The sequence below is a fragment of the Pelodiscus sinensis genome, chromosome 7, assembly GCF_049634645.1.
Source record: "Pelodiscus sinensis isolate JC-2024 chromosome 7, ASM4963464v1, whole genome shotgun sequence".
In the NCBI taxonomy this organism is placed as follows: domain Eukaryota; kingdom Metazoa; phylum Chordata; order Testudines; family Trionychidae; genus Pelodiscus; species Pelodiscus sinensis.
The window spans coordinates 52,303,470-52,331,340 of NC_134717.1; the positions used below are offsets into that span (position 1 = coordinate 52,303,470).

At 42.2% G+C, this 27,871-nt stretch overlaps 1 long non-coding RNA gene across 3 annotated transcripts in view; it reads right to left on the reverse strand.

Moving 5' to 3' along the window:
* The window catches only part of LOC112544429 (uncharacterized), a 72,187-nt gene extending 44,583 nt beyond the window's left edge, over nt 1-27,604 (reverse strand). For all 3 annotated transcript variants that reach the window (XR_012905246.1, XR_012905248.1, XR_012905247.1), the window contains exon 1: nt 27,174-27,604. This is a non-coding gene — a long non-coding RNA (uncharacterized LOC112544429). The remainder of the gene's footprint in view (nt 1-27,173) is intronic.
* Between the last annotated feature and the right edge of the window lie 267 nt (nt 27,605-27,871).

A 27,871-nucleotide genomic window follows, 5' to 3' on the forward strand; every position in this document is an offset into this window, starting at 1 on the left:
GTCATAATTATATAGATGTCTGCCCTCAGCTGACTATTTTCCAAGTGGAAAAATCCTACCTTTTAAAATCTCTCCCTATACGGAAGCTTTTCCTCACCCATAATCATTTTGTTGTCTTTCAATATATTTTATGGGAAATAGTTTGAGATTTGTAAAATGTAAAATTCTAGGTTCCAAAACAGTTGAAATAAGGCTTGTCACCTCAGTCACGGTGAGCCTCAGAGCTGATTAAATGAGCATCTAGAACAATTGTCATCTGTGGAGATAAGCTCAGTATACTCTCTGGGCCAGGGACTGGCCTGAGAACGCCAAGTTAAGTCTCTCAAGAGGGGACTCCAAGGGGTTTCAGACAATAGTCTGTAAGTACATAAACTAGAGAGGGTGAGTGTGATGGGGCGTATCAGCCTTGCACTGGTAGTCCAGGTATTAACTCTTCTCTTGCAGAAGAAGTCATGTCCCTCTCCCTTCCCAACTCTGCTGGGCATGCTCCAGCTGGAGCCAAGGTATAAAAGCCCTGAGAAGAACTCACTCTGGTCTTACTGCCGGAGGGGAAGGAGGTGCATTGCTAGTTCCAGTGAGTAGACTGCCTGTACTCCAAGGGTTAGAGGCCAGCAGAATGGGACCAGATCCTGATATATAGATGGGGGACATTGCAGAGGGTCCAAAGACTGGAGGATCACAGACACCAGAGACTCGGGTAGGAAGTGTCCCAGGAAATTTTGTGGGGAAATAGTGTTAGAACTAGATAGATGCTCGGCATGTTTCAGCTGCATCCCTGCCGAGCTGGTGGCAAGTAAATCCTCCACTGAAAGGGCCTTTGGTTGGGACCTGGAGAACAGGGAGGATCTGGGTCACCTTACTCAAGTGACTACCCACCGTGCTTTGGTGGCCTAGTCTGCCAATTATATTGGCTCTGGCCATTGGGCAGGATTACCCTGACCACAGGGGTTGCTATGACTCTGGCCATAAGTCACCCTCTCCTGCTATCCAAATGATAGTAAATGGCATAGACAATGAACTGCACCATCCCGAGACGTGGGACACCCTTTAAACGAGGCCATGGAGCTTTGCCATGCCTCTTCCTGACCACAAAGGGTGATGGGATGTATCCGCCTTGCAGCAGGGAGGTTTTATCTTTCACCCAGGAGCAAGCTGACAGCGTGAAACTTCCCTCGAGGGCAGAAGATCAGTCAAGTTTGGCTTTAAGATTCTGCAAGGGCTTTGAGTGAGTTTTTATCTATCAGACAGAAAAAGTATCTAGTTAAATAAGCCTAATTTCTAAGATGTGAGTTATTTTATATGGCAAAATTTCTTTCCAGTACTACTACTTGCTCTCATTCAAATCTCTAGATTTTGGTAAATAAACTTTTACTTGTTTCACACTAAACTTATCTAAGCTCTCTCTGTTAAACTGAATAGTGCTCTCAGGAGCACAGGGTGGGCTGGACTCTAAGTGACTCTCTATTCCACTGCACACTCATGGTACTTAGAGTCTTGGCACTCCAGGGAGATCCTCAGGGATTGGCGCATGCCTACCTGTAAAGATAGAACAGGGCCTGGGTGGGCCAAGCGGTGAGTGCCTATGTTGGACATGGGTGGTGCAGTCAGGAGCTGATTCATGGTCAATCACAGACAAGGCATCCTCGCACAAAAGGCAGGTACCCCCACAGCCTAGAATATCCCCCAGAAGTGTCACAAGCCTCACTATGGAAGAGAGAACGAAAGACATTGGAAAATTTATTGGTACAAAACAAGTAGGAGGGGTTTAAAACCTGGCTAGACTAAAATTCAGATTATTGCAAACCACAGACAAAAGTCTTTCTCATTAAAGAGCTGATCCCAAGCTGAGTTTCTGGTAGTATATGCAGACTCTCTATCAACACCTGCAAACATCCACAGGGAATACTGCATTTTAAACCTGAACTGTATGTACTGGAAAAGATCTGAAAGTAAAATGATCCATTACAAGCTCCAGACTTCTAGTTTTAAGACATCCTGCTTTGAAATGAATCAGCGATAGTCCATTGATCTAAGGGTCCTATTAGCCCATGATCACTGTTCAACTGTTCCAGTATCTGAATATTAAGCAAGGAAATGTCCTTAATCTTGTGAGGCCATATAAGGATGCTATAAGGAAACTAGGTCAGATTACAAAGGATGAATATAAACAAATAACATGTATAGGAGCAAAATTAGAAAGACCAAGGCACAAAATGAGCTCCAGACAGAGACATTTAAGGTAACAAGAGAACATTTTACAAATATATTAGAAGTAGGAGGCTGACCAAGGACAGGATAGGTCTGTTGCTCAATGAAGGGGGAAAAACAATAACAGAAAATGTGGACATGTCAGAGGTGCTTAATGATTTCTTTGTTTCAGTTTTCACCAAGAAGGCTGGTGGTGATTGTATGCCCGACATAGTGAATGCCAGTGAAAATGGGGTAAGTTTGGAAGCTAAAATAGGGTTTGTCTACACTACCCTCCTAGTTCGAACTAGGAGGGTAATGTAGGCATACTGCACTTGCAAATGAAGCCTGGGATTTGAATTTCCCGGGCTTCATTTGCATAAGCGGGGAGCCGCCATTTTTAAAACCCCACTGGTTCGAACCCCGTGCAGCGCGGCTACACGGGGCTTGAACTAGGTAGTTCGGACTAGGCTTCCTATTCCGAACTACCGGTACACGGTACCGGCGTGGAACGAGGTGTACCAGTAGTTCGGAATAGGAAGCCTAGTTTCTGAATCTTGCATTTGCTCAGCCACTAACTCTGGATATTTTATTTATTTTATGGAAATGCAGTGATCATTATTTGGTGATTCCAATCAGTTCAAGCTCTCTTTCTGACCTATGCTGCCTTTCATAGTCCAATTGTGCAGAACTCCGGTTCACAATTTTTGAAACTATACACAATTTTATGCATGCAGGTAAAGAAATAAAATACAACAATAAAGCAGTACATATATAACAAATATACTTATCACTAACTGTAACAAAATCTGCATAGTCCCAGTCATTTTACCTATTGACACTGGGATAATCACATTAGAATAAAATTTCCAAACCTTATTTGGTCCTTCCATGAGGGCAGAGGACTGGACTCGATGACCTCTCGAGGTCCCTTCCAGTATTCTATGATTCACAGTAACTTGTAACAGATATATCTAACTGATTTTGGAAAGGTCTACCCAAAAATGCCAACAAAATGACTGATTTTATTGTATTTTTTTGAATCTGGAAATGTGGGTTACACACATGTATGCAAATGTACCTGCATTTAGTGTCAAGTATCAGAGGGGTAGCCGTGTCAGTCTGAATCTGCAAAAGCGATGAGGAGTCCTGTGGCACCTTATAGACTAACTGAAGTGTAGGAGCATAAGCTTTCGTGGGCAAAGACCCACTTCGTCAGATGCATGTAGTGGAAATTTCCAGAGGCAGGAATAAATATGCAGGCCAGGATCAGGCTGGAGATGACCAGGTGGATCCAATCAAGGAGGATGAGGCCCACTTCTAGCAGCTGATCTGGAGGTGTGAATTCCAAGAGAATAGAAGCTGCTTTTGTAGTTAGCAAGCCATTCACAGTCTTTGTTTAATCCAGAGTTGATTGTGTCAAACTTAAAGATGAACTGTAGCTCAGCAGTTTCTCTTTGAAGTCTGGTCCTGAAGTTTTTTTGCTGCAGGATGGCTACTTTTAGATCTGCAATAGTGTGTCCAGGAAGATTGAAGTGTTCCCCTACAGGTTTTTGTATGTTGCCATTCCTAATATCAGATTTGTGTCCATTGATTCTTTTACGTAGGGACTGTCCTGTTTGGCCGATGTATATAGCAGTGGGGCATTGTTGGCACATGATGGCATATATTACGTTGGTGGATGTGCAGGAGAATGTACCAGTGACAGTATGGCTGATCTGGTTAGGTCCTGTGATGGTGTTGCTGGTGTATATATGTGGGCAGAGTTGGCACCGAGGTTTGTTGCAAGGATTGGTTCCTGAGTTCGAGTTATTATGGTGCGGTGTGTAGTTGCTGGTGAGAATATGCTTCAGGTTGGCGGGTTGTCTGTGGGCAAGGACCGGCCTACCTCCCAAGGCCTGTGAGAGCGAGGGATCATTGTCCAGGATGGGCTGAAGATCACTTATGATGCGTTGGAGAGGTTTTAGCTGGGGACTGTAGGTGATGGCCAGTGGTGTTCTGTTGGTTTCTTTCTTGGGCTTGTCCCGTAGCAGGAGGCTTCTGGGTACACATCTGGCTCTGTCAATCTGTCTCCTCACTTCCTCGTGTGGGTATCGCAGTTTACAGAATGCTTGTTGAAGGTCTTGTAGGTGTAGGTCTCTGTCTGAGGGGTTGGAGCATATGCGGTTGTACCTCAGTGCTTGGCTGTAAACAATGGATCGTGTGGTGTGTCCGGGATGGAAACTGGAGGCATGCAGGTAAGTATAGCGGTCGGTAGGTTTTCTGTATAGGGTGGTATTGATATGACCGTCACTTATTTGTATCGTGGTGTCCAGGAAATGGACCTCCCGTGTAGATTGGTCCATGCTGAGGTTGATGGTGGGGTGGAAGCTGTTGAAATCATGGTGAAATTCTTCCAGAGTCTCCTTCCCATGGGTCCCGGACACACCACACGATCCATTGTTTACAGCCAAGCACTGAGGTACAACCGCATATGCTCCAACCCCTCAGACAGAGACCTACACCTACAAGACCTTCAACAAGCATTCTGTAAACTGCGATACCCACACGAGGAAGTGAGGAGACAGATTGACAGAGCCAGACGTGTACCCAGAAGCCTCCTGCTACGGGACAAGCCCAAGAAAGAAACCAACAGAACACCACTGGCCATCACCTACAGTCCCCAGCTAAAACCTCTCCAACGCATCATAAGTGATCTTCAGCCCATCCTGGACAATGATCCCTCGCTCTCACAGGCCTTGGGAGGTAGGCCGGTCCTTGCCCACAGACAACCCGCCAACCTGAAGCATATTCTCACCAGCAACTACACACCGCACCATAATAACTCGAACTCAGGAACCAATCCTTGCAACAAACCTCGGTGCCAACTCTGCCCACATATATACACCAGCAACACCATCACAGGACCTAACCAGATCAGCCATACTGTCACTGGTACATTCTCCTGCACATCCACCAACGTAATATATGCCATCATGTGCCAACAATGCCCCACTGCTATATACATCGGCCAAACAGGACAGTCCCTACGTAAAAGAATCAATGGACACAAATCTGATATTAGGAATGGCAACATACAAAAACCTGTAGGGGAACACTTCAATCTTCCTGGACACACTATTGCAGATCTAAAAGTAGCCATCCTGCAGCAAAAAAACTTCAGGACCAGACTTCAAAGAGAAACTGCTGAGCTACAGTTCATCTTTAAGTTTGACACAATCAACTCTGGATTAAACAAAGACTGTGAATGGCTTGCTAACTACAAAAGCAGCTTCTATTCTCTTGGAATTCACACCTCCAGATCAGCTGCTAGAAGTGGGCCTCATCCTCCTTGATTGGATCCACCTGGTCATCTCCAGCCTGATCCTGGCCTGCATATTTATTCCTGCCTCTGGAAATTTCCACTACATGCATCTGACGAAGTGGGTCTTTGCCCACGAAAGCTTATGCTCCTACACTTCAGTTAGTCTATAAGGTGCCACAGGACTCCTCATCGCTTCTGCATTTAGTGTGGTGCTTTAAAAATGTGACCCCCTAAATGTGCATAAAAAAAGTGTGTGTCTTGAATTTTTCTACATGATTTATGTAAATGGGCACTACCCTCAAATGGTATAACATGAAAGATCTCCAAGTTTTGGCTTCCATCTCCCCTGACAATATTCTTGTGCTCTGTCATTGTTCATGGGAGCTGCACTTGAAATCCACTCTAAAGCTTCCAGTTCTCCAGATGTCACCTTTCTTGGATGTAGAAATGCATCTCTCTTCCTGCTGACCAGGGTATTTGTAGGATGCACAGTTCCCTGCCTACATGGTGAATCCCCTAGCAAAATCAGACTATATAAGCACACCAGCTGTGCTTTGCTTTAATTTTGAAGGCTATGACCGGGACAATTGTCACCAATATAAGTTATCACAAGCTCTCTCTAAGTAAGCACAATTATTTTTAAGGCAAATACATTGCAGAAAATGTGTTAAGAATAATAACATAACCTACCTGCATGCTAATAAGGTATCAAAGATGATGTAAGGGTTTTGGCCAGTAATCAGTCCTTCAAAGTACACCAATGGGTTTTTCTGTGGTCACAAGGGATACTTATATACAGCAATTAAACAACCATGGCTAGCCTCAACCAGCTGACTCAAGTGCATGGCGCTCAGGCATAAAATTGTTGTGTAGGCTTTTGAGCTCAGATTTTGGGTTCCCATAAAGGAGAAAAAACTTAGTCAGGGCTCCAACCCAAGTCTAAATGTCTACACAACAATTTTAAGCCCTATGGCTCAGCTCTGAGGAAGATGGCTATGCCTAAGATGAAACAAAAGACCCACAGCATGGCTGTCCCTGGGCTTTTATTTTAGTTAAGACACACCCATCTTCCTCCGAGCTTTTCACTCACAGCAAGTACCCCAGGTAGCTAAAAGTCACTCTTCTGTACGGTTTGGCTTCTCATGTTGTCTTAATTAAACATGTGATCAGCAGGCAAAGGGTTTCTCTTTCAAAAGGATAGTTAAGCAATTAGCCAGATTTCACCAGGTATACATTAATAAGAGAAGGAACATAAAGATTGGCTAATGTGTTACAATTTTTAATCTGATTTCTTTACCAATGCTGCAGAATATGCCTGAGTTTCAAAAGAGCTAAACAATAACTCTGATTAAGGTGAATAGAGCTATTCTACTCTGTGGATAAAAACAATGCTTCATATGGTTTAACTATTTTACTTTCATTCTAGCATGTAAGAAACTAGAGGGAAGGATCATGTTATGAAAATCTTCTCAATCTATTTTGAGTAACTGCTCACTCTAGATCACCCATTATTACACAGGACAGAACTGAAGGGAATGGTTGTTTATAGTTAAAGGCATCACTGTGATAATCTAATTTTATTGTCTATATAACACAGGCTATAGAATCTGATCCACTAATTTCTGCATTAAGGTCTTAATTTCTGTCAGAGAGAGTGTATCATTTTGAAAGGATATTCAGATCTAATTTAAGCCATCAAGTATTGTGCTAATATCATGGCAGGATTAATGATTCACAAATATGAGGAAAAAGGCCCATTGTTTCATTTGTGACTAACTCTTGCTGGATAGAAGCTTCAGGGGGTAGCCGAGTTAGTCTGTACAGAATAAATTAAAAAAACAACAAATGGTCTGGTAGCTCTTTATAGACTAACAAAAAACATAGATGGTATCATGAGCTTTTGTGGACACAGCCCACTTCTTCAGGTGACAGGAGTTTTTTATCTTGCTGGATAGCACTGCCTTGTGAAAGCCCGCTGAAACTTAAATCATTCACAGAAATCACAGTAATAAATTTCAAAGTGTCAATAGATGATATTCTGCAATAACACAATGTCAAATTAGAGGTAGCAAATTTAGGGGAAATTATTTTATTTTACTTTTTCTGGATGAATATTGAAAGCTAATAAAAGAAAGTTAACTGGAGGAGCTAATTCACATAATTTAAGCAATGAGAAGTCCTTAAGTTGTATTAATACAGCATGCTAATATAACGTAGTGGGAAGTCTTGACACTAATATGTTAACTGTTTTTCTTATAAAGTGCTCTAATGGTATGTTTGACAGTTACCAAAATGTTTAAAACTTCAACTTCTTTCTGTTTTACAGAGTTGAAATGGATGTAGTTTTCTGTTTTTCATGAAATTTTCCATGATGAAATGTTTCTCAAAATGAAAAGAAACCTTAATTATCCATTTCAGTAAAAAAATTGCAAGAAATTGTATGAAAATAGAAAATACACTAACGATGACAATTTTGTGCAAAACATTTTGCTTTGGAAAAAAGGACATTTTTTACAGGAAAAATTTGTTATGTGAAAAATTTTAGCTAAATCTCATCTGATACTGATCCCATGTAGCTAATGACCAAACTTCCATAGACTTCAGTAATAGCAGATCTGCCCTTTAATAGCATCCAGTTACACCCTTCCTTTTCCACAGTGGCTGATCTCTTAAATGATTATTCATTTTAACGACCTGCCCATCAAACACTTAATTCATCCTGGCCAGTTCCCTAATATGATGAGACTGCAAAGTGCTATGTAGGAGCAGCATAATATTACCAAACATTCACAAAGAAATAAAACTATATACAGTAAAACTCCGGTGGTCCCGCATCCAGTGGTCCGGTACGCCTGATGGTCCGGCACCAACTGCAACCTGGAAGTGCTCCGGCAGCTGCTTCAAGTTCTTAGAGTAATTGATTAACTGCGGCTGGATCGACAGCCGACACGCAGTTAATGTAATTTTCCTCTCTACTGCCGGGAGGGGGGCCGGCAGGGGAAGGTAGGGGTCGGTGGGAGAGGGGGAGGGGGAGGGGGAGGAGGAGAGGGCGAGGGTGTGCCAAAGCAGCCGCATTCAGGACGTTCTGGTCAGTTACAGTCACTCCGGCTGGATCCACAGCCGACACGCAGTTAATGTAACTTTCCTCTCTACTGCCGGGAGGAGGGGGGGGGCAGGGGAAGGTAGGGGTCGGTGGGGTGGTGGTGTGCAGATATATACACTGCTGATATATATACAGTCTGTTAATTATTCACTTAAACACTAAAAAATACAAATTTTAACAAACCCCTGAAACTTAAATCTGTAACTTTTTTTTGCCATGCTGCACAATTACTCATCATCCGATGAAACCAGTGCTGCTTCATCCCTGTTATCATCCCCCTCTTCAATATCCTCCTCTGCTTCTATGGGAGTGTCAACAGTAGGCTCTGGTGGTGGTGGTGGTGAAGAAAAAGGCTGAACTGTCTTCTGCGCCCTTGCAAACATATCCCTGAGATCAGCTTGCTTAGAGGACACTGACTTCTTAGCATAAAAGTTATTCAGAATAATATGAAGGTTCATCACTTCAGCTGCATTATATTGGCTGCAAGACTCTGCAAATTCTACAAATTTGGAAATAAATTCAGTTGCCTCTCGCCAGGTATATTTTGCTCTCTCCATCACTTTCTCCTTCTTCTTCTTGAGGTTTTTGTGGATTCAAAACACTTTCAATGACTGTAGCATCACTCAAAATTTCTACAACTGGTTCATCTTTGTCCATGGCAAGCCATTGTTCAATGTCATTTTCTGAGAGCTTTGCAACAGCATTCTTGTCAGACATTTTCAATTATTTCTTGTATGTTACTAATGTGCTTAGGCCTAACATTAAATCCACAAAATTCCTCTTCGTCAGAAGAATCATCACAAAACATGATGCTAGGCCAAAGTTTCCTCCAACATTTTCGTACAGTAACCTTCTTTATGTCTTTCCAAGCCAATGCAGCCGCATACACAGCGTCCTTAAGGTTGAAATCAGATTGAAATTCAGAAACACTGCAGTCTGAGTTTACCAACTTTTGGACAAAAGTCCCCCTGTAGAAACACTTAAAGTTCTGTATCACACCTTGATCCATTGGTTGGATCAAAGACGTCACGTTTGGTGGCAAATATGTAGCGAAGATATTTCTACTTACAAGCTCTGAAGCGGGCGGATGTGCTTGACAGTTATCGAGCAAAAGAACAGCTTTACTATCCTCCGGTAGACCCTCCTTTCTAAAATTCTCCTTAACTGCGAGCACAAAATGATTAAAAAACCAGTCCTTAAAGATTTCTGACGTCATCCAAGCATTCCCTTGTGCCTCATAAATCACTGGCAAACTCGTAAGAGTTTTAAATGCCCTTGGTTTTTTGTACTTCCCTATGACAAGCTTAAGTTTATGCGTGCCAGATGCATTTGCACATACCGGAACTGTAATGCGATCTTTGTTCATTTTGAAGCCATGAGCAGCCTTTTCACCACCGCCAACTAGAGTAGAGTTTGGCAAACAACGCCATAAGAGCCCAGTTTCATCAGCATTGTACATTTGACAAGGTGACAACCTGTGTTCCTCCACCAACTGCTCAAAAATAGCACTATACTCCTCAGCGGCTACATGATTGGCAGACTTTTGTTCACCACTGATATCTAATTTATGGATCCCATGCCGATCCTTAAAATTACGCAACCAACCTTCTGAAAACACACATGATTCGCTAATATTCATTTGACTGTGAAACTGTTTTGTTTTTTCTATGAGCACTGGTCCAGTAATGGGCTTACCTTCAGAACGCTTTGCACTAAACCACTTAAAGCTACATCCAATTGTGCCATCTTAGGCATTTTCAGAGTTTGCTGTAGCTCAGTACCTTTAGTAGGTGCTTCACTTTCAGCAACAAATGCTCGCAATTTATTCTTCTGTTTCTTTGTCATAGATTGTCGAAGATCCAACGTTAAATTTACTCATGATAACGTTCCGATTTATGCCTCTTTCTAGCATCTTTCTAATTTCTGGTTCAGTGTCAGGGTTATATGCTTCCTTTTTAAAGTTTTCTTACCACTACTACTAGCACCTTCATTCACTTTTGACTCCATCACTATGTACACTCTGATGGGCAAAAATATTCAAAAGTCAAAACAGCACTCTCCAGTGGGTCACAATGCTAATGGCAGACTGACTCAATGCCTTCCGGTTCACTGGGTTCAACTGCTGCCTCTGTTTTTTTGCGCAAGCTCATTCACTTGATCTTTTGATCCTGGACTATCGGTCTACTGGTAAAAGCAGCAGGGACAAGGAGGGGAGATGATCTCTTGTGAGTTTCAGCAGCAGCCTGTCACCTGTGGATCTACCTGTTCCCACCGCCCCCCCACCCCCCGCAGTAGAGAGGAAAGTTACATTAACTGCGTGTTGGCTGTGGATCCAGCCGGAGTGACTGTAACTGACCAGAACGTCCTGAATGCGGCTGCCTGCCTGTCACCGCCTCTCCTCTTCCACCGCTCGCAGGCTCTGCCTCCCTGCAGCACGAGGGAGGGTTTGGCACACCCCCGCCCCCTCCCCCGCTTCCCCTCCGAGACCTGCCCCTGCCAGAGTACCTCCTGATAGTCCGGCATTTCTGATAATCCGGCACCACCTAGTTCCCAAGGGTGCCGGATTATCGGAAGTCTACTGTATCATGTCTTATGGTTAAATACTTTTAAATAAAAAGTGTTTCACAATTTGAAAACATGCTTCCAATAAATATTCAAAGATAATTCACTTTGTTGAGTTATAAAAATGATGACATTAGAATGCTCTTGAAGTAATCAGCTTTATTCTGGTTTCAAATTCTTCAGTTCCATAAAAGATGTTTATTGTTTTGTATACTCAATTGGTTTGAATATTATCCCTTAATGAAAATAATTGTTTATGGATTGCTTTTCCTTCTCAATTTTTTCTGTTCCAGATTTGGATTTTAAATAATACAGTCAGGTGTTCAGATTACAAAAAAGGGAAACACTGGAGGTGATAGTAATATTTGGACTAGGAAGGAATTGATGAAGCATAATTCACAAGCACTTCTGTGGCACCTTAGGGCATGTCTACACTAGAAAATTATTTCAACATAACTTACTTCAAAATAATAACTCCTGAAATAACTATTTAGAAATAGTGTGTCCATACTACAGGGAAGCCTTGATTAGTCCGAGGCAGGTTCCATTAATGTGGATGTGCTACCTCAACATAAAGCCCCAATAGATACTGAGGTGTGATTAGTTTGAATGACTCTAGGGAGTTATTTCAAAATAGCAGCAGTGGAGCATCCATGCTATCACTATTTCCAAATAATTATTTCAAAATAAGTGTTATTCCTTGTGGATAGCCGGAGTTGTTATTTTGAAATAACCAGCCCTTATTTTGAAATAACAGGCTTGGTAGCGTGGACATGCCACTTCTTATTTTGAAATAAGGGAGTTATTTCAAAATAACTCCCTAGAGTAGACCATGACTTAGGCTATGTCTAGACTGCAAGCCTCTTTCGAAAGAGCCTCTTTCGAAAGAGAGCGTCTAGACTGCACGTTGAACTTTCGAAAAAGCGGCTTGCTTTTTCGAAAGAAAGCATCCAGTGAGTCTGGATGCTCTCTTTCGAAGAAGCCCTATTTACATTGAAGAACGCCTTCTTTTGAAAGAGGAACTTTCGAAAGAAGGCGTTCTTCCTCGTGAAATGAGGTTTACCGCCATCGAAAGAAAAGCCACGTTCTTTCGATTTAATTTCGAAAGAACGCGGCTTGAGTCTGGACGCAGGTGAGGTTTTTTCGAAAAAAGGCTACTTTTTTCGAAAAAACCCCTGAGTCTGGACACAGCCTTAGAGACTAACAAATGTATTAAGTCATGAACTTTCTTGGTCAGTTTTAATCACCGTTCTCATTCTAATTCACTTGGTGGCCTTATGGCATCATTTAAAATGTGGGTAATAACGTCTCAAGGAGCTATTTTGAAGACTGAGAAGTTTCTAGAATGCTTTAACTATCAAAAGTTGTTTTAACTATCCAAAAGGGGCCTAAAGTTTGGTATCTCAATCAATATGAAGACTGCATCCTTTATAATTTGAATACAGGCAGTCCCTGGGTTATGTACAAGATAGGGACTGTAGGTTTGTTCTTAAGTTGAATCTGTATGTAAGTCGGAACTGCTGTCTAGATTCAGCCGCTGTTGAAACTGATCAGCAGCTGATTCCAGGAAGCCCGGGGCAGAGCAACTCTGCCTCGGGCTTCCTGTAGTCAGCCGCTGGTCAGTGTCAGCAGCGGCTGACTTGGGGACGCCTGGGGCAGAGCAGCTCGGGTGCTGCTGGGTTGGTCCAGTAGCACGGCCGCTCCTCAGCACTACTGGACCAACCCAGCAGCACCCCAGCTGCTCTGCCCCAGGCGTCCTGATTCAGCCGCTGCTGAAACTGATCAGCAGCGGCTGAATCAGGACTCCTGGGGCAGAGCAGCTGGGGTGCTGCCGGGTTGGTCCAGTAGCGCCAAGGAGCGGTGCTGCGGGACCAACCGGCAGCGACCCACCTGCTCTACCACAGGCCCCGGGCTTTGCTCCATGTCTCCCTGGTCTATTGGGGGGGGGGGCACTAACTGCACCCCCCCCCCCCCCCAGCAGACCAGGGAGACGCTGAGCAAAGCGGCGGAGGACCCGGGGCCGGACCCGCGGCGCTTCCAGATCAGGGAGTCCCCCAGTAGGCAGTCCGCCAGCAGACCAGAGAGACGGGGAGCAGCTTTTCTCGCCCCGGAGGAGGCGGGCGGCGGGACCAGGCGTCCCACCGCTCCAGTGCTCCGGGGTGAGAAAATCCCCGTTCGTAACTGCGGATCCGACATAAGTCGGATCCGCGTAACTCGGGGACTGCCTGTATAGCAGCCAGCAGACTAGAGATTCTCAAAGTTGCTGAAACCTTGAACTGTATTTATATATAAGAAAAGAAGAGAGGGCCTTTGGAAGCTATAAATAGTCTCTGAATCATTTAAGCCAGGGGTGGGGAATCTTTTGTGGGTTGGGGCCACTGACGCCCCAGAAAATCAATCAGGGGCCACACACACGTGAGAAGCAAAGTGAGAAACCTCTGACTGAGACGGAGAAACGCACTCCTCACATTTCCCTTGCACACCAGAGCCTGGGGGGGGGGGGCAAGCTAAAAGATTTTGTTTGCTCCAGCCCGGTGGGTGGGTGGCTGGGGGCTGGAGTGCTAGTGCGGGCTCCCCAATGCTGAGCCTTGGAGGCCAGATCCAGACAAACTGGGGACCAGATGTGGTCCCCAAGCCCAAGGTTCCTCATCCCCAATTTAAGGGATAGGAGTGGAAGACTAAGGGGCAAATTAACATTAGTAAAGGATTAGATTCAGTTAAGTGTAGGCTGATCTATGGACTGAAGTTCTGGTTAGATTCCCATTTTTCTGAAGGGCCAACCATTAATTTTACCTTATTTTTACAAAATATATTGCAGATATAATAAAGAACACTTTTAAAACAAACTGCAGTGATATGTCCCTGAGTGTGCATATGGCCTTAAGCAAAATACAGAAGTGTGAACTATAACATTCATCCGCATTGGTTAAATATGAAACCTAAAGATAAGTGATCAATATAAAATATTGTTAGATCTTTCTTCTACAGGTTGAACCGCTCTAGTCTGGCATCCTGGGACCTGATTGGTGCCAAACCAGAGAATTTGCTGAACCATGGGAAGTCAATATTGTCTAGCAGCATTACCAACACTTCCACTGTTTGCTGGGCTCTTAGAAGACATTCGGGGTAAATTAGAGCTAAATAACAGCATACAGCACCAAGAGCCAGGACTGATGGCTGTAAACAAATTCTATGGGATCATGGGAAACTTGGCCACACCCATGTTAAGTGGATATCTGGTTAAGTGAAACCATGCGGAACTACAGATGTTGCTGGACCAGAGACTGCTGAACTAGAGAGGTTCAACCTATGTTGTTCTTTTATCTGAAGCATTTGGCTGATATACTTACTCCATAGTTCCAAACTGCTGCTATCTTTTTTGGAGTTCCAACTGCCTCCCCATCTAGTTGTGAACATCTACAAATTTTCTGGACAGCTTCTGTGACATTGCACTGGCAGTACAAATACCTCTGACACTGTCCAAAGTTAAAAGGTGGGCACAGTATAAAATAAATTGCACATAACATCAACATAAATAATCTAGGGACTACAATTATTAGCTTTATTAATGTTTTTCATCTATAACTTTATTTAATAATTTTTTTCCTTTATTGATATAAGCAAAGTTGTTGCAGAATTTCCAGTCTGGTGCCCCAGCATACCATCAAACCAGGTGTTCTTGTTGCAGAGTTTAAGTCCAGCTCGCCTCACAGAGCGCCCAGGGTATGTCTACGCTACCCCGCTAGTTTGAACTACCAGGGTTATGTAGGCATACCGCACTTGCAAATGAAGCCCGGGATTTGAATTTCCCGGGCTTCATTTGCATATACCGGGCGCCGCCATTTTTAAATCCCGGCTAGTTCGAACCCCGTGCCGCGCGGCTACACGTGGCACGGAGTAGCTAGTTCGGATTAGGCTTCTAATCCGAACTAGCTGTACTCCTCGTGGAATGAGGAGTACAGATAGTTCGGATTAGGAAGCCTAATCCGAACTAGCTACTCCGTGCCGCGTGTAGCCGCGTGGCACGGGGTTCGAACTAGCCGGGATTTAAAAATGGCGGCGCCCGGTATATGCAAATGAAGCCCGGGAAATTCAAATCCCGGGCTTCATTTGCAAGTGCGGTATGCCTACATTACCCTCCTAGTTCGAATTAGGAGGGTAGTGTAGACATACCCCCAGTGCCTTGCTCAAAGAATGTGCATTATCAGGGTTTGACAGTTTTTACAAGGCAGCAAGGGTCAAGACTTAGAGATTGGGGAAAGGCCAGCAGTTCCACCAATAGCTCTAGCAATAACAACTTTTTATGGGGGTGAATGTGAGTACTCCCTCAGGAGGCTGCAACTATGAGTGTATCCTCTTATTATTATGGCTACACAAAATGAGTCAATATTGAAGAACCAGAAAATCCTTCAGGGCAATGAAGATAGCACTAAAGGAAATGTAACCAGATGGGCAAGGTCAGCTTTTGAATTCAATGCCAAAAATTGTAAAATTATAATTATAACAAGGTTGGGCTCTTTCCGTTCATTGATTGTAAACCAAAGCAAACTGACTGGTAGGTGGAGTTCCTGTACTGCAAGTTGCCAGTAAGTGCTCTTCCAGAGTTGGAAGAAAACACACTTTCCCTCATTTTTCTTAAACGAGATTGACCAACTAATAAAAAAAATCACCATAGTATAAATGTAATTGTCTTGACATCACTCTATTCACTCAGTTAAGCAAGTGGCTTAGGACTAGTTTTGGTTTAATACTAGTGTTAACGCTGAGGTAACAATGATTGGGTTTAGTTTACCCCAATGCAGACATGTGCTTGCCTGTCAGAATTAGTATCACCACAACTTCCAGTCCTAACTAGCTATACAAGATCTTCAGGAGCAGCAGCTACAGGCAATGTTACAAAGATAGCCCTGTGGTTCCAGGGCTAGCCTAGTTATGTAGATTCAAATCCCCATTCGGTCACAGACTTACTGTTTAGCCATTTAGGCTCCCTGCAGTACAGTTGAGTTTCTAATCAGTACAATGGATTTAACAATACCTCCTTATCTCACAGGAGTGTGGTGAGCTGCTAAGATATGACAGTAATGAGCCATCTAATGATCACAGATAGATTTATTGTGTCTTTGCCTAGACCAGTGAGGAGTTTGAGCCTAATTTTGGCTAAGCTGATTTTTTAAAAAATATTTTGTTATTTTTATTTTGTATTTGTGAAATTCAGTTCTTCTCTTGCAATTATTTTAAATAATAATAATAATAAAAAAGATGAAAGCTACTAATGCAACCCCTATGTTACTTTGAGGTAATAGCTGGCTTTGGGAAAGAACATGGGTTCTTAGGTTGGGCCTGAATGGATTCTGACATTATAATGATACCTTCATATCTCTAGAAGGCTTAAGACTTGGAAACAACAGAAAGCAGTTTGATTGTGTTGCAGATCTTAAGAGCTGTAAATATAGATAAACCCTCAGATCTCAACTTCCCTATCGTATTTTTATATGAAATGACGTGGCCCTGGAGATGTGTTAAAAATAATACATGCTGTTCTTCCAGTGACCTCTTTTGGATGATATAAACTATGCTGTGTTCCAAAGGTACATGAAATGAGAGAGCTTTACCGGCTTCCCATATATTGCCTGGATGTATTAACTACAAAGGAATGGAGTGCTTGTATTTCCTACACTGTTCCCTATAGCGGACTACAAAAGATTCTTAGTTCCTTTCTCCTAATGGTAAAATGGAGATTGTATTCTTGAGCAGAAAAAAGGCCTGCTTTATGATTATAAGGTCTCAGAAAGAAAGTCTGCTCTACCATAAATACTGATAATCTTTTGTTTAGAAGCCATCTATATTAGTCAGGTGTACATGATGAAATGGGCATTCTCAAAACCTTTGACTAAAGCAGAGGTGGGGAAACCATTTGGCTTGAGGGCTGCATCATGGTATGGAAATTGTATGGAGGGTTATGAATTCTCATGACATTGGATTGGGACACAGGAGGGGGTGAGGGCTTTGGCTAGGGCAGCAGGATCTGGGCTGAGATGGGGCCAGAAATAAAGAGTTCAGGGTACAGGAGAGGGCTTCAGGCTGGGAATTAGAGTGGGATTCATTTTCTGTTTTACAAGATCACAGTTTGGGAGTTAAAAAAACAAAGATTAATAAAGGGAAAACAAATAAACCCAAAGATATGATATAATCTGGATAGAGTCGAAGAGCATTCATTTGTACAATGTCATGCCTTTTATTATATGTAGTTTCTTCAAGACACATAAAGACAAGATATCAGCAGAACACTTAGGCCCATATGTCATTTCTTTTGCTGAATCAGGGCCATAATTTGTAACAAGTATCTTACTTGATGAATTACCCTTATTTTTCTTGTGTCTTGTCCACAAACAGATCATGGTTTCCCTAGATATATTTGATTAATTAAAAATTGTTGTCAGTAATTTCTGCAAATAATTTTTGGTCTGCAATTCAATTGCAAACATTTCTTGGCAAATGTTTGATATTCAGAATCAAATGGGTCATATTCTGTGCTGATGAAATTATAAAGTCTTTCTTTTTAATGCATCTTTAGATTTTGAAATGTGTTCATGAACAGCCACCATTTTGCTCTCACAGTAACTGTCGCCTGTTAGAGAGAAAATACAAACACCCAGTGCATTGCATAATGCTTTACTTTTGCTCTTTTTTTACCTTGTTTTCCTTAATCAAAAATAAATGATCTTAGGTTCTAATGCTATGATTGCTCCCTATGTTTGAAAGAACATAACTTTGAATAATGGTGGTTTTATTATCTGCTTCAGGTTTTACAGAAGAGGAATTAGAAGGAGATTCCATATGCTGTGAAATTATTAAATTTTTAGCTAACTGATAAATGAGTGCATCCATTTATTAGAGTACTGCATAGGATAGTACAGGATCATGCATTTTCTTTCAAATGGCTTTTTAAATATAATTTGGATTGAATGCAGTGCAATAATTCAAAGAGTAGAAGATATCCATTTTAGAGACTTTTTAAAACTGCAGAAATATGTAAGTGTAGTTTAGGCTGTAAACTTGTGTTTTACACAAAATCCCTATAATCGGTATTATTTTATTGCCATTAAATAAGCACACATTTATATCTGATTATATCATGGGAAATTGAAGGTCATGTCAAGCTCAGTGCTAAAAGTAGAAATGTAAGAGGAAACAGACTTCCCCACATCTTTTTTTTTTCATTCAACATCCAGCATTTTTTTTTCCCATTTCAAATATACCATGAAGAAAGTCAAGCTCACTTTAAGGTCATGCAGTAGATGTGAACAACCATTTCCACAGCATTTCTCAAATGGCAAGACTAATGTCTCTGGGGAAGTTTTAGTTCCCTACAAGGGAGGCTCATGTGAGTCAAGGGGAAATGAAAAAGGAATAGTTTTTCGTGCTTCATCTTTAGGACTCAGCAAAAGGCAGAATTGTTCTTGCAAACCAACCAGGCCACAGATAGCGTTGCTATTGATGAGCTCTTAGGACAGTGGTCTCCAACCTTTTTAACCACAAGATTCCTTTTTTAATTGAAGTGCAATCCAGGATTTACCTCAAACCCAAACACCTTTGCCCCGCCTCTTTCCTGCCCCTTCTCTGAGGCCCTACTCCTGTACCACCACTTCTCTGAGGCCCCAGCCTGTTCATTCCATCCTCCCTTTCTCTCTCTCCCATCCTCATTCACTTTCATCAGAGTGGGGCAGTGGGTTGGGAGGCAGAGGTTGATGTGAGAGATACAGAGCTCTGGTATGGAGAAGAATGAGTATGTTTTCCTAATGAACTCTGTAAGAAGGAAAGGAAGACTGTAGAAGAAGCTGAGGTAAAACATTTTCCTGTAAACCAAGAGGCTAATGGAGATGTATAAAGCTCCTAGGAGATTATTTAGTGATAGAAGAAGTATATATTGATAAATAAAATATTACCAGCATTCTTCGCTTTAGTATTCACATGGGAGAGCAGAGGAAAAATACCAACATCAGATGTGAGAGTGCAAGATCTGCAATTTTTGCAGTTTTAAATGAGACATTGCAATGTGACCCTGCCACCCAATTTACAGTTAGTTACCCCTTAAACTTGTTTCTTCCATTAATCTTTCCAACAACATTATTATCATTTGTGATGCAATAGTGGCTCGAAGCCACATTCATGAATCACAAAACCCATTGTGCTAGGTGCTGTACAAAGAACAGAAAGGCAGTCCTGGCCCTAAAGTGTTTACAACCTAAACAATAAACAATACATTGTAATATCTACCATCATGTGGTGTTAATCTTCCTGGTAGAAATTTAAAGAATACTGGATTTTTTTTCACATTGGAATATTGTCTGTGTTTGAACTGTATTTTCCAGCTAAGATTTTAATTCCTTCCCTCTTCTACTGAGACAGGGGCCTTGCTATTTATGCATCACACTGCATTGTGTTTACTGGTGCCTAGTCAGTGAATGAATGGATATGGATTCTTTATTTTATATGCTCTTTGATCTTGGATACATGCTGTAAGTGCATTTTATTGGCTGTATTAACTGCATAGAACCATCTGCTTCTCCTCCACTCATTGCTAAGTGCAGACAGGGTTTTATCTATAGGGAGAGCTTGTAGCTTGTGGAGCAGACAAGTAGCTATAGAAGATGCTGCTGTCTCCAAGTAATCAACTTTCTCGCTAAGCAAAACCCAACATTTCACACTGAAACAAAGGGTGAGGCCAGGCTTTGGGGGAGGAGCACGTGGCCACCTTTAATTACAGCCAGTCCACCAGTCTGTAGAAAAGTTATATTTCCAGGGGCAACATTAACTTCAGCCCTCACTGCCTTCTTCTGAGTCTTAGATTGCAGCTGGGGGCCAGCAGCTTGTAACAGCACAGTTATTGGTCCTACTGTACCTGCTGTTGGTAGGAAGCACTATTCAGAGAATTCTTCTCCACACTTTGTAGACTTAAGCTGTCCACAACTGCAGCTGTTCCTGCTGCTGCTCAGGTTCTGCAGACAGGTAGGAGAAGAATGCTCAGATATAATAGGCTTGAAGTTGTAAATTCCTTGAGGGCAGGTTCTCCTCTTTGCACTACATAACTTAGATCACGATGTGTGCCATCGCCATTCCTAGTTTCTTGCATCAGTAATCTTTAATGTTGATTTTCTTTACATAATTTGAAATGTATTCAAATATCTAAAGAAAAAAAAATCTCTTTAGAAGCAATAATCACGGTGGAACAGACGGGTAAGACTATGGAAATTTTGTTAAAACTGCTTTGGCAGAGGATCAATACCAGAATACTGACAACAGTGACAAGAAACCCATTTAGACATAGAATATGCGAGGAGCAAATTAACAAAATATGAGCCATGTTTCTCCCAAAGCTGCTCCAGGAGTTTAGGAATGGTACCCACATCAACCTGGATCATCAATTTAAAATAGCTAATCGAATGGTATAAGTATTACGTACCTCAGTGAATACATTCAACTGCCCTTTGTTTTCTCTGTGATCATGAACACGTCTAACTACAGCTCTTCAGAGGTCATCGAGTCCAGCCCGCCGCCCTCAAGGCAGGACCAAGCTCCGTCTACACCATCCCTGACAGATGTCTATCTAACCTGTTCTTAAATATCTCCAGAGAGGGAGATTCCACCACCTCCCTTGGCAATTTATTCCAATATTTGACCATCCTGACAGTTAGGAATTTTTTCCTAATGTCCAATCTAAACCTCCCTTGTTGCACTTTAAGCCCATTACTCCTTGTCCTGTCCTCAGAAACCAAGAGGAACAAATTTTCTCCTTCCTCCTTGTGACACCCTTTTAGATATTTGAAAACCGCTATCATGTCCCCCCTTAATCTTCTTTTTTCCAAACTAAACAAGCCCAGTTCATGAAGCCTGGCTTCATAGGTCATGTTCTCTAGACCTTTAATCATCCTTGTCGCTCTTTGTACCCTTTCCAATTTCTCCACATCTTCCTTGAAATGTGGCGCCCAGAACTGGACACAGTACTCCAGCTGAGGCCTAACTAGTGCAGAGTAGAGCGGCAGAATGACTTCACGAGTTTTGCTTACAACACACCTGTTGATACAACCTAGAATCATATTTGCTTTTTTTGCAACAGCATCACACTGTTGACTCAGATTCAACTTGTGGTCCACTGTGACCCCTAGATTCCTTTCCGCCATGCTCCTTCCTAGACAGTCGCTTCCCATCTTGTATGTATGTAACTGATTGTTCCTTCCTAAGTGGAGCACTTTGCATTTCTCTTTATTAAACTTCATCCTGTTTACCTCTGACCATTTCTCTAACTTGCTAAGGTCATTTTGAATTATGTCCCTATCCTCCAAAGAAGTTGCAACCCCACCCAGTTTGGTATCCTCTGCAAACTTAATAAGTGTACTCTCTATCCCAATATCTACATCATTGATGAAGATATTGAACAGTACGGGTCCCAAAACAGACCCTTGAGGAACTCCACTTGTTATCCCTTTCCAGCAGGATTTAGCACCATTAACAACAACTCTCTGACTACGGTTATCCAGCCAATTATGCACCCACCTTATCGTGGCCCTATCTAAGTTATATTTGCCTAGTTTATCAATAAGAATATCATGCGAGACCGTATCAAATGCCTTACTAAAGTCTAGGTATATGACATCCACCGCTTCTCCCTTATCCACAGGGCTCGTTATCCTATCAAAGAAAGCTATCAGATTAGTTTGGCATGACTTGTTGTTCACAAACCCATGCTGGCTATTCCCTATCACTTTATTACCTTCCAAGTGTTTGTATATGATTTCCTTAATTACCTGCTCCATTATCTTCCCTGGTCTGTCGTTTCCTGGGTTGTTCTTATTCCCCTTTTTATAGATGGACACAATATTTGCCCTTTTCCAGTCTTCTGGAATCTCCCCTGTCTTCCATGATTTTTCAAAGATCATAGCTAAAGGTTCAGATACCTCCTCTATCAGCTCCTTGAGTATCCTGGGATGCATTTCATCAGGACCTGGTGACTTGCTGACATCTAACTTTCCTAAGTGATTTTTAACTTGTTCTTTGTGTATCCTATCTTCGAAACTTACCCTCTCTCTGCTTGTATTCACTACATTAGGCACACCTCCAGACTTCTTGGTGAAGACCGAAACAAAGAAGTCATTGAGCATCTCTGCCATTTCCAAGTTTCCTGTTACTGCTTCTCCCTCCTCACTAAGCAGTGGGCCTACCCTGTCCTTGGTCTTCCTCTTGCTTTTAATGTATTTATAAAAGGTCTTCTTGTTTCCCTTATGCCTGTAGCTAGGCTACATTCAACTGCCCTTTTTTTTTCTCTGTGATCATGAACACGTCTAACTACAGCTCTTCCCCTTTAGCCTTTGTGATGTTTGTAGGGTTTATTTGTTCCTAGTACATGTTTAACTGTTAAATAATCAGGGTAGCTAGATTAGATGAAGAGTACCAGCATCTCTGTGCTGTCCAGGAGTTGATCCTTCCGTCTATGTCTAGACTACACAGTTTTGTCCACACTTGAGTTACATAGGGTACGTCTAGACTACATGCCTCTGGAGACAGAGGCATGTAGATTAGACTACCTGGCATAGGAAAATGAAGTGGTGATTTAAATAATCGCTGATTCATTTAAATTTAAATGGCTGCCGCACTGAGCCGATCAGCTGTTTGTCGGCTCAGCGTGGTAGTCTGGACGCTCCGTGGTCGACATCAAAGACATTTGTCGACCTCCCAGGTATGCCTCCTGGTATGCTTCCTCATCTTCTGAAAATAGCTTCTTGTGCATAAGTCTAGATGTAGCCTCAGTTTAAAAAATATCCTAATCATGCTGCTTTTCATCACAAGCTTGGCTCCATTTGGTTTCTGACAATGCCTTTCTTGATATTCCCAAGACAAATACCACCTACAGGCAATTTTAATTGCAAAGATTTCATCAGCACGTGATGTGGGGAATCCCAATTGAAACATATCAATCTCCTTCTGGATTGCAGAGAACATACTTTCTCCTTATTTGAAGGTAAATGACAAGTTAACAAACACTGGAGTTTGACAGCAAAGTAACTGAAATGCAGAGATAACTACAGGTATCGTTATGGACTTAATACATATCTTCTAGGATTTGTAACACACAAAAATAAACTTTTCACATTTTCATTTTTTAAAATCCAAATGGTTCTTGTGTTTCTCAGGGTGCAGCTACACTGCACTGTAGCTTGAAATAAAATAAGCAAATTGAGCGATGCTATTAATAACCTGCTATTCTGAAACATGCCTTAATCCTTGTGAAATGAGGTTTACAGAGATGTCGGAATAGCAAGCCTGTTATATTTCAAAATAACAGATTTGCTGTGAAGATGCAGGATAGCTATTTCAGCATACTCTGGTGTCCGCGAAATAGCACTGCCGTGTAGACGTAGCCTCACTGTGAAAGAAATTTCCATCTGGGATTTCTGTATAGTTGAACTGATTACTGCATTATTTCTTGCAAAGATGGTTTCTACTGTGACAGTGAATCAGCAAATGGAGATTAATGCCATCCAATGGTGTCTGGACTACAGTGTCTTCAGAAAAAAAGTGTTCCTTGGCCTAACTGTATATTGAGAGGTACCTAAATATTCACTCCTACCCTCTCTTTCCCAATAGATACTCAATGCTATGGTAATTTATCAAGTTATGCATGCTTTAGCCATTGGTGATACTGGCCTTTGTTGAAATTTGTATATTTAACTTGGTCTGGGTTCAGCTGTCAGCTTTTGGTAAATGCTAGGAAACAAATGAGGAACATTAGGAAGGAATGGAGGAACATTAACTATTTCCGAGACGGTTCCAATAGTCCTGTTTTTTATGCTAACCTTTGCAGTTAGCTCACTCATTCCTATTATGCTTTCCCTTTGTTACCTAGTGGAGGAGCTTAATTTTGTTAAGTGCTGAGAGTCTCTAGGAGGGCTGACTTTGGTTGGAACTGAGGATGCACAGATCCTCAGAGCATTGTGCTTTGAAGGTTTGGGCCTTTGTATTTGTTTTATACATATTTCTTAAAGCTTCAGAGGGCTTTTTTAACATCAGACTTCAGGCCCCTCTGCTGCTCTTTGTCTGCTTCACTATTGCTCTACTCAGACCTTATAATCTATTTGTTACAGGCTATGGAATGATAGGTTTCTTTTACTTTCGCTGCTCTGATCCTGTCTATCAGCACTGCTGCTGACTTTGTTCTAGATCACAATGGGATACATTCTCCCATTACAGCCAATGGCAATCCTACCACTGAGAAGGGCAAATTATTGAGAATCTTGTAAGAGCAAACCCTGTGTTATCTTAGGTCCAACTCTGGTGTGAGCTTCAATGAAGCCAGTGCCACCACTTAGGGCAATGGTTCTCAACTCGTTTCAGTCCATGGACCACCAGGCGAATCAAAACATTTTTGTGGACCACCTCCAGCACATGTAGCATAGGATGAACGACATAGCAACCGCTCAGCACAACGGCGGCAGCTACACTGACGCTCAGAGCCTCAGACAGAAGTTACTGGTAACACAATGTGGTTGCGTCCTAGGTGGCGCTATGGATAACACGCTGCGTGCTTGTGAACACGGCATAAAACAGCCTAACGGCAGCGCCTGCTCATGCCGAGTGACTTTGGACAATATTCCTGTGGACCACTGAAAAAGTCACCATGGACCACCAGTCCAAGGACCACCAGTTGAGAACCACAGATTTAGGGGTTATTTAAAACTCTGGCAGAGATTAGCAGGGAATGGATTGTGAGCACTAAAAGATGAGATGAGGTACTCAATGGTATGGGCTGTAACTGTGCCTGAAAGACTCTGCTGTGCCTTTTTTGATGTATGTTTCTCTGATTAAAGAAAACCCCACTACATCTTTGATGCACTACAAGATTCTGATGTGCCACTCCTTTTGTGATATGGTGACACTTTCTTACATGTTATTTGCACAGCGTGACAATTTGGGAAGTCAGTCTATTCCACTTATGAATCAGGGTTCATGTTATGAAATTATTACTATGATTACTATGAATATGTTTCACTGTGAACTGGCACCATTTCCACTGTGTACATCTCTCCCAGGTCAGGGACGGTGGGGAGTCATTAAAACTCAGAGATCAGAGATAAAGGACCTTGATACATTGGGTTTGCTTAATCTAGAGCAGTGTTTCTTAAACTGTGTTCCGCGGCACACTGGTGTGCCACGAGGCAGTTGGACAGAGTTCAAAACGGCTGCCCTTAAAGGGGCAGGCAACCTTTTTATTTTCTCAATAATTTCCCCCCATCCTTGGGGGGAAAAATTGTTTGGTGTTCCATCTTAAAAAGTATAAGACACACTGATCTAGGGGAAGATATTTCTTCCTCCTGTCTGAAGTAAATGGAAAATTGGCGAGATTACTGGGGGATAAAGCAAAAAAGGCTTAATGGGGAAATCCTTACAGAGAGGTACTCAGAAAATTTTGGCAGAGCATGGGAAGGGTGGCTTGGCCAAGTTCATGGGAAGACAGATTACCTAGGGAGTCAGGTCCCATGTTTTGGCTTAGAAGTCATGCAGCTGCAGGGGTATCCAGGATCCTACAGAGGACTCTGTCTCTAGCATCGAGAATGCTCTGGAGTGGTGAGGAAACTGTGTCAGGGAAACGATTTTTATTTGTATAGCTTATTCTTTTTGTATGACTGTATGGATGTGTGTATTTCTCATATGAGTAAATAAAGGACAGTAGTGTAGGACTTCTGTGGAAAGTGCCAGAGAATGCCATGCCTCACCTATCCACTTGAAGAGGCAAATCAGAAGGCTCATAACTTTGGATGGAGTTATGGGAGAGGTTGTACTTAAGCTGGGGGAGGGGCAGCACTGGTTCAAAGAGCTAGGTCAGTGGTCAATCCAGAATCTACCTCAAATGCAAATATCCTTGTCCCACCTCCTCCTCTGCTCCTTCTCTGAGGCCCTGTGCCTGCTCCCTCTGTGGAGATGGCATATAGCAGTGGTTGGAGGGGGACATTCTGACATCATCACCCCCCTCTTCTATATCCCCAACCCCCAATCCCCAGAACAAGCAGGAGGCTCTTGGAGGGACAGCTCCAAGGCAGAGGGCAGGAAAAGAATGGTAGTGGGGAGAGAGGCAACTGAAGTGGCAGCTCTTGATAGCCTACTGGCCAAACCAGTCAGGATGACCTGTCAGGCTCCAGGATTTACCAGTAGATCCTGATCATCCTGATCTATTGGTTGGTGACCACTTAGACCACAGAGATCTCACATCTCAGGACAGGATGCCAGAGAGAAGATATGCAACCCCATATGTATCCCCAGAATACACATAGGGAACCTAAGTCCAAGGCAGCACCTGGACTCTGTTTAGTCTTCAGAGGCTTAAAACATCAAGGGATTCAGAGGCTGGATTCCTCCTCCACAGAGCAGTCTGAGCCACTTGCCTGGGAAGCCTGATCAGATCTGTGGCACATGGGTAGTCCCACTGAGGCCAATGTGCCTGCTTGTGCAAATAGTTGTTCACCAAAATAAGTAAGAGGTCTACAGTCTATCCTAGAGTAAAATGTAACAAGGAAGATTTTATGCTAGGATTTGCATTTATTTAGGGGTCTAAATGGGAACCACATTTCTTTAAAAATGTATTTCAAAATCTGGCCTTGGAATCTTTGACAATCAGTACCAAATTGAATGTTGTTAATGTAGAAGAAAAGGTATGGAGAGATGTTTATAACCCAACATAAGCTTTACACTTTTCTCACATTCACTATTTTTATGTTCACAAAATTATTATTGTCGGTCTCTTATCTTAGCTAACACAAGAACAATGGAATATGGGTGATGTAGTTCTCAACAAGAACTTTAACTCATTCCCGCACATCCCTTTTTCCTCACAGTACAGCAATCCTTTTTCATGATCCCTCTTCTTAGGAGAGAGATATTTAAAAACAAACTATCAATGTACATTGCAATTACTTACTCAGTTTTTTTTCATTGACCAGTAATAAAATAGGAAATGAAAGAAATTACCTGAAATACAATATCCTGGGGAGACCATTAATTTGGATCTAGTCAGCAGTCAACACTCATGTCATGGAATGAAAGAAGGAAAATGCACCACAAACAAAAGGGGAAAAATGATGGTAAGAAGATCCTGCTTTTGTTGGTTTCATGGATGTGAGGCCAAGCTTGGTTCTTCTAGTTTTTCAGTTGAGCTGGGGAAGAGGAAGATGTAGTCTGAACGCCTTTTGTTCTGAATAGCCTTTTGGGGTCTGGGTCCAAATTTGTCACCAGTATGTGATATTTATCCTAATTTCAGTCTTCTAGTTATCTTCAAGGGAACCATTGATAAGACGTAATAGCTTATTATGTCTACCCTGCAATTAGACACTTGTGACTAGTCCATGCCTTGCTGGCTGTGCTTGGGTTAAGGGGCTGTTTACTTGTGGTATAGTGTTTGTGTTCAGGCTGCAGTATGAGCTTTTGGACCTTCCTATTTCACAGTGTCCTAGCGCCTGTTAATATTTAACTGCAGCATAGACATACTCTTAAGATGTGATCCTGGGAGACTTCCATTGATTGCAATGAAAACAGGACCAACCCCATAGTGTATGTTTTAGCTAATTATTTAGTTGTTTTATTGGGTTCACTTTGAAGAAAAACATTTCCTGACAATTACTTGATACATCATTTTGCACATCTAAAGCCATAAGTTAATGAAAAAGGTT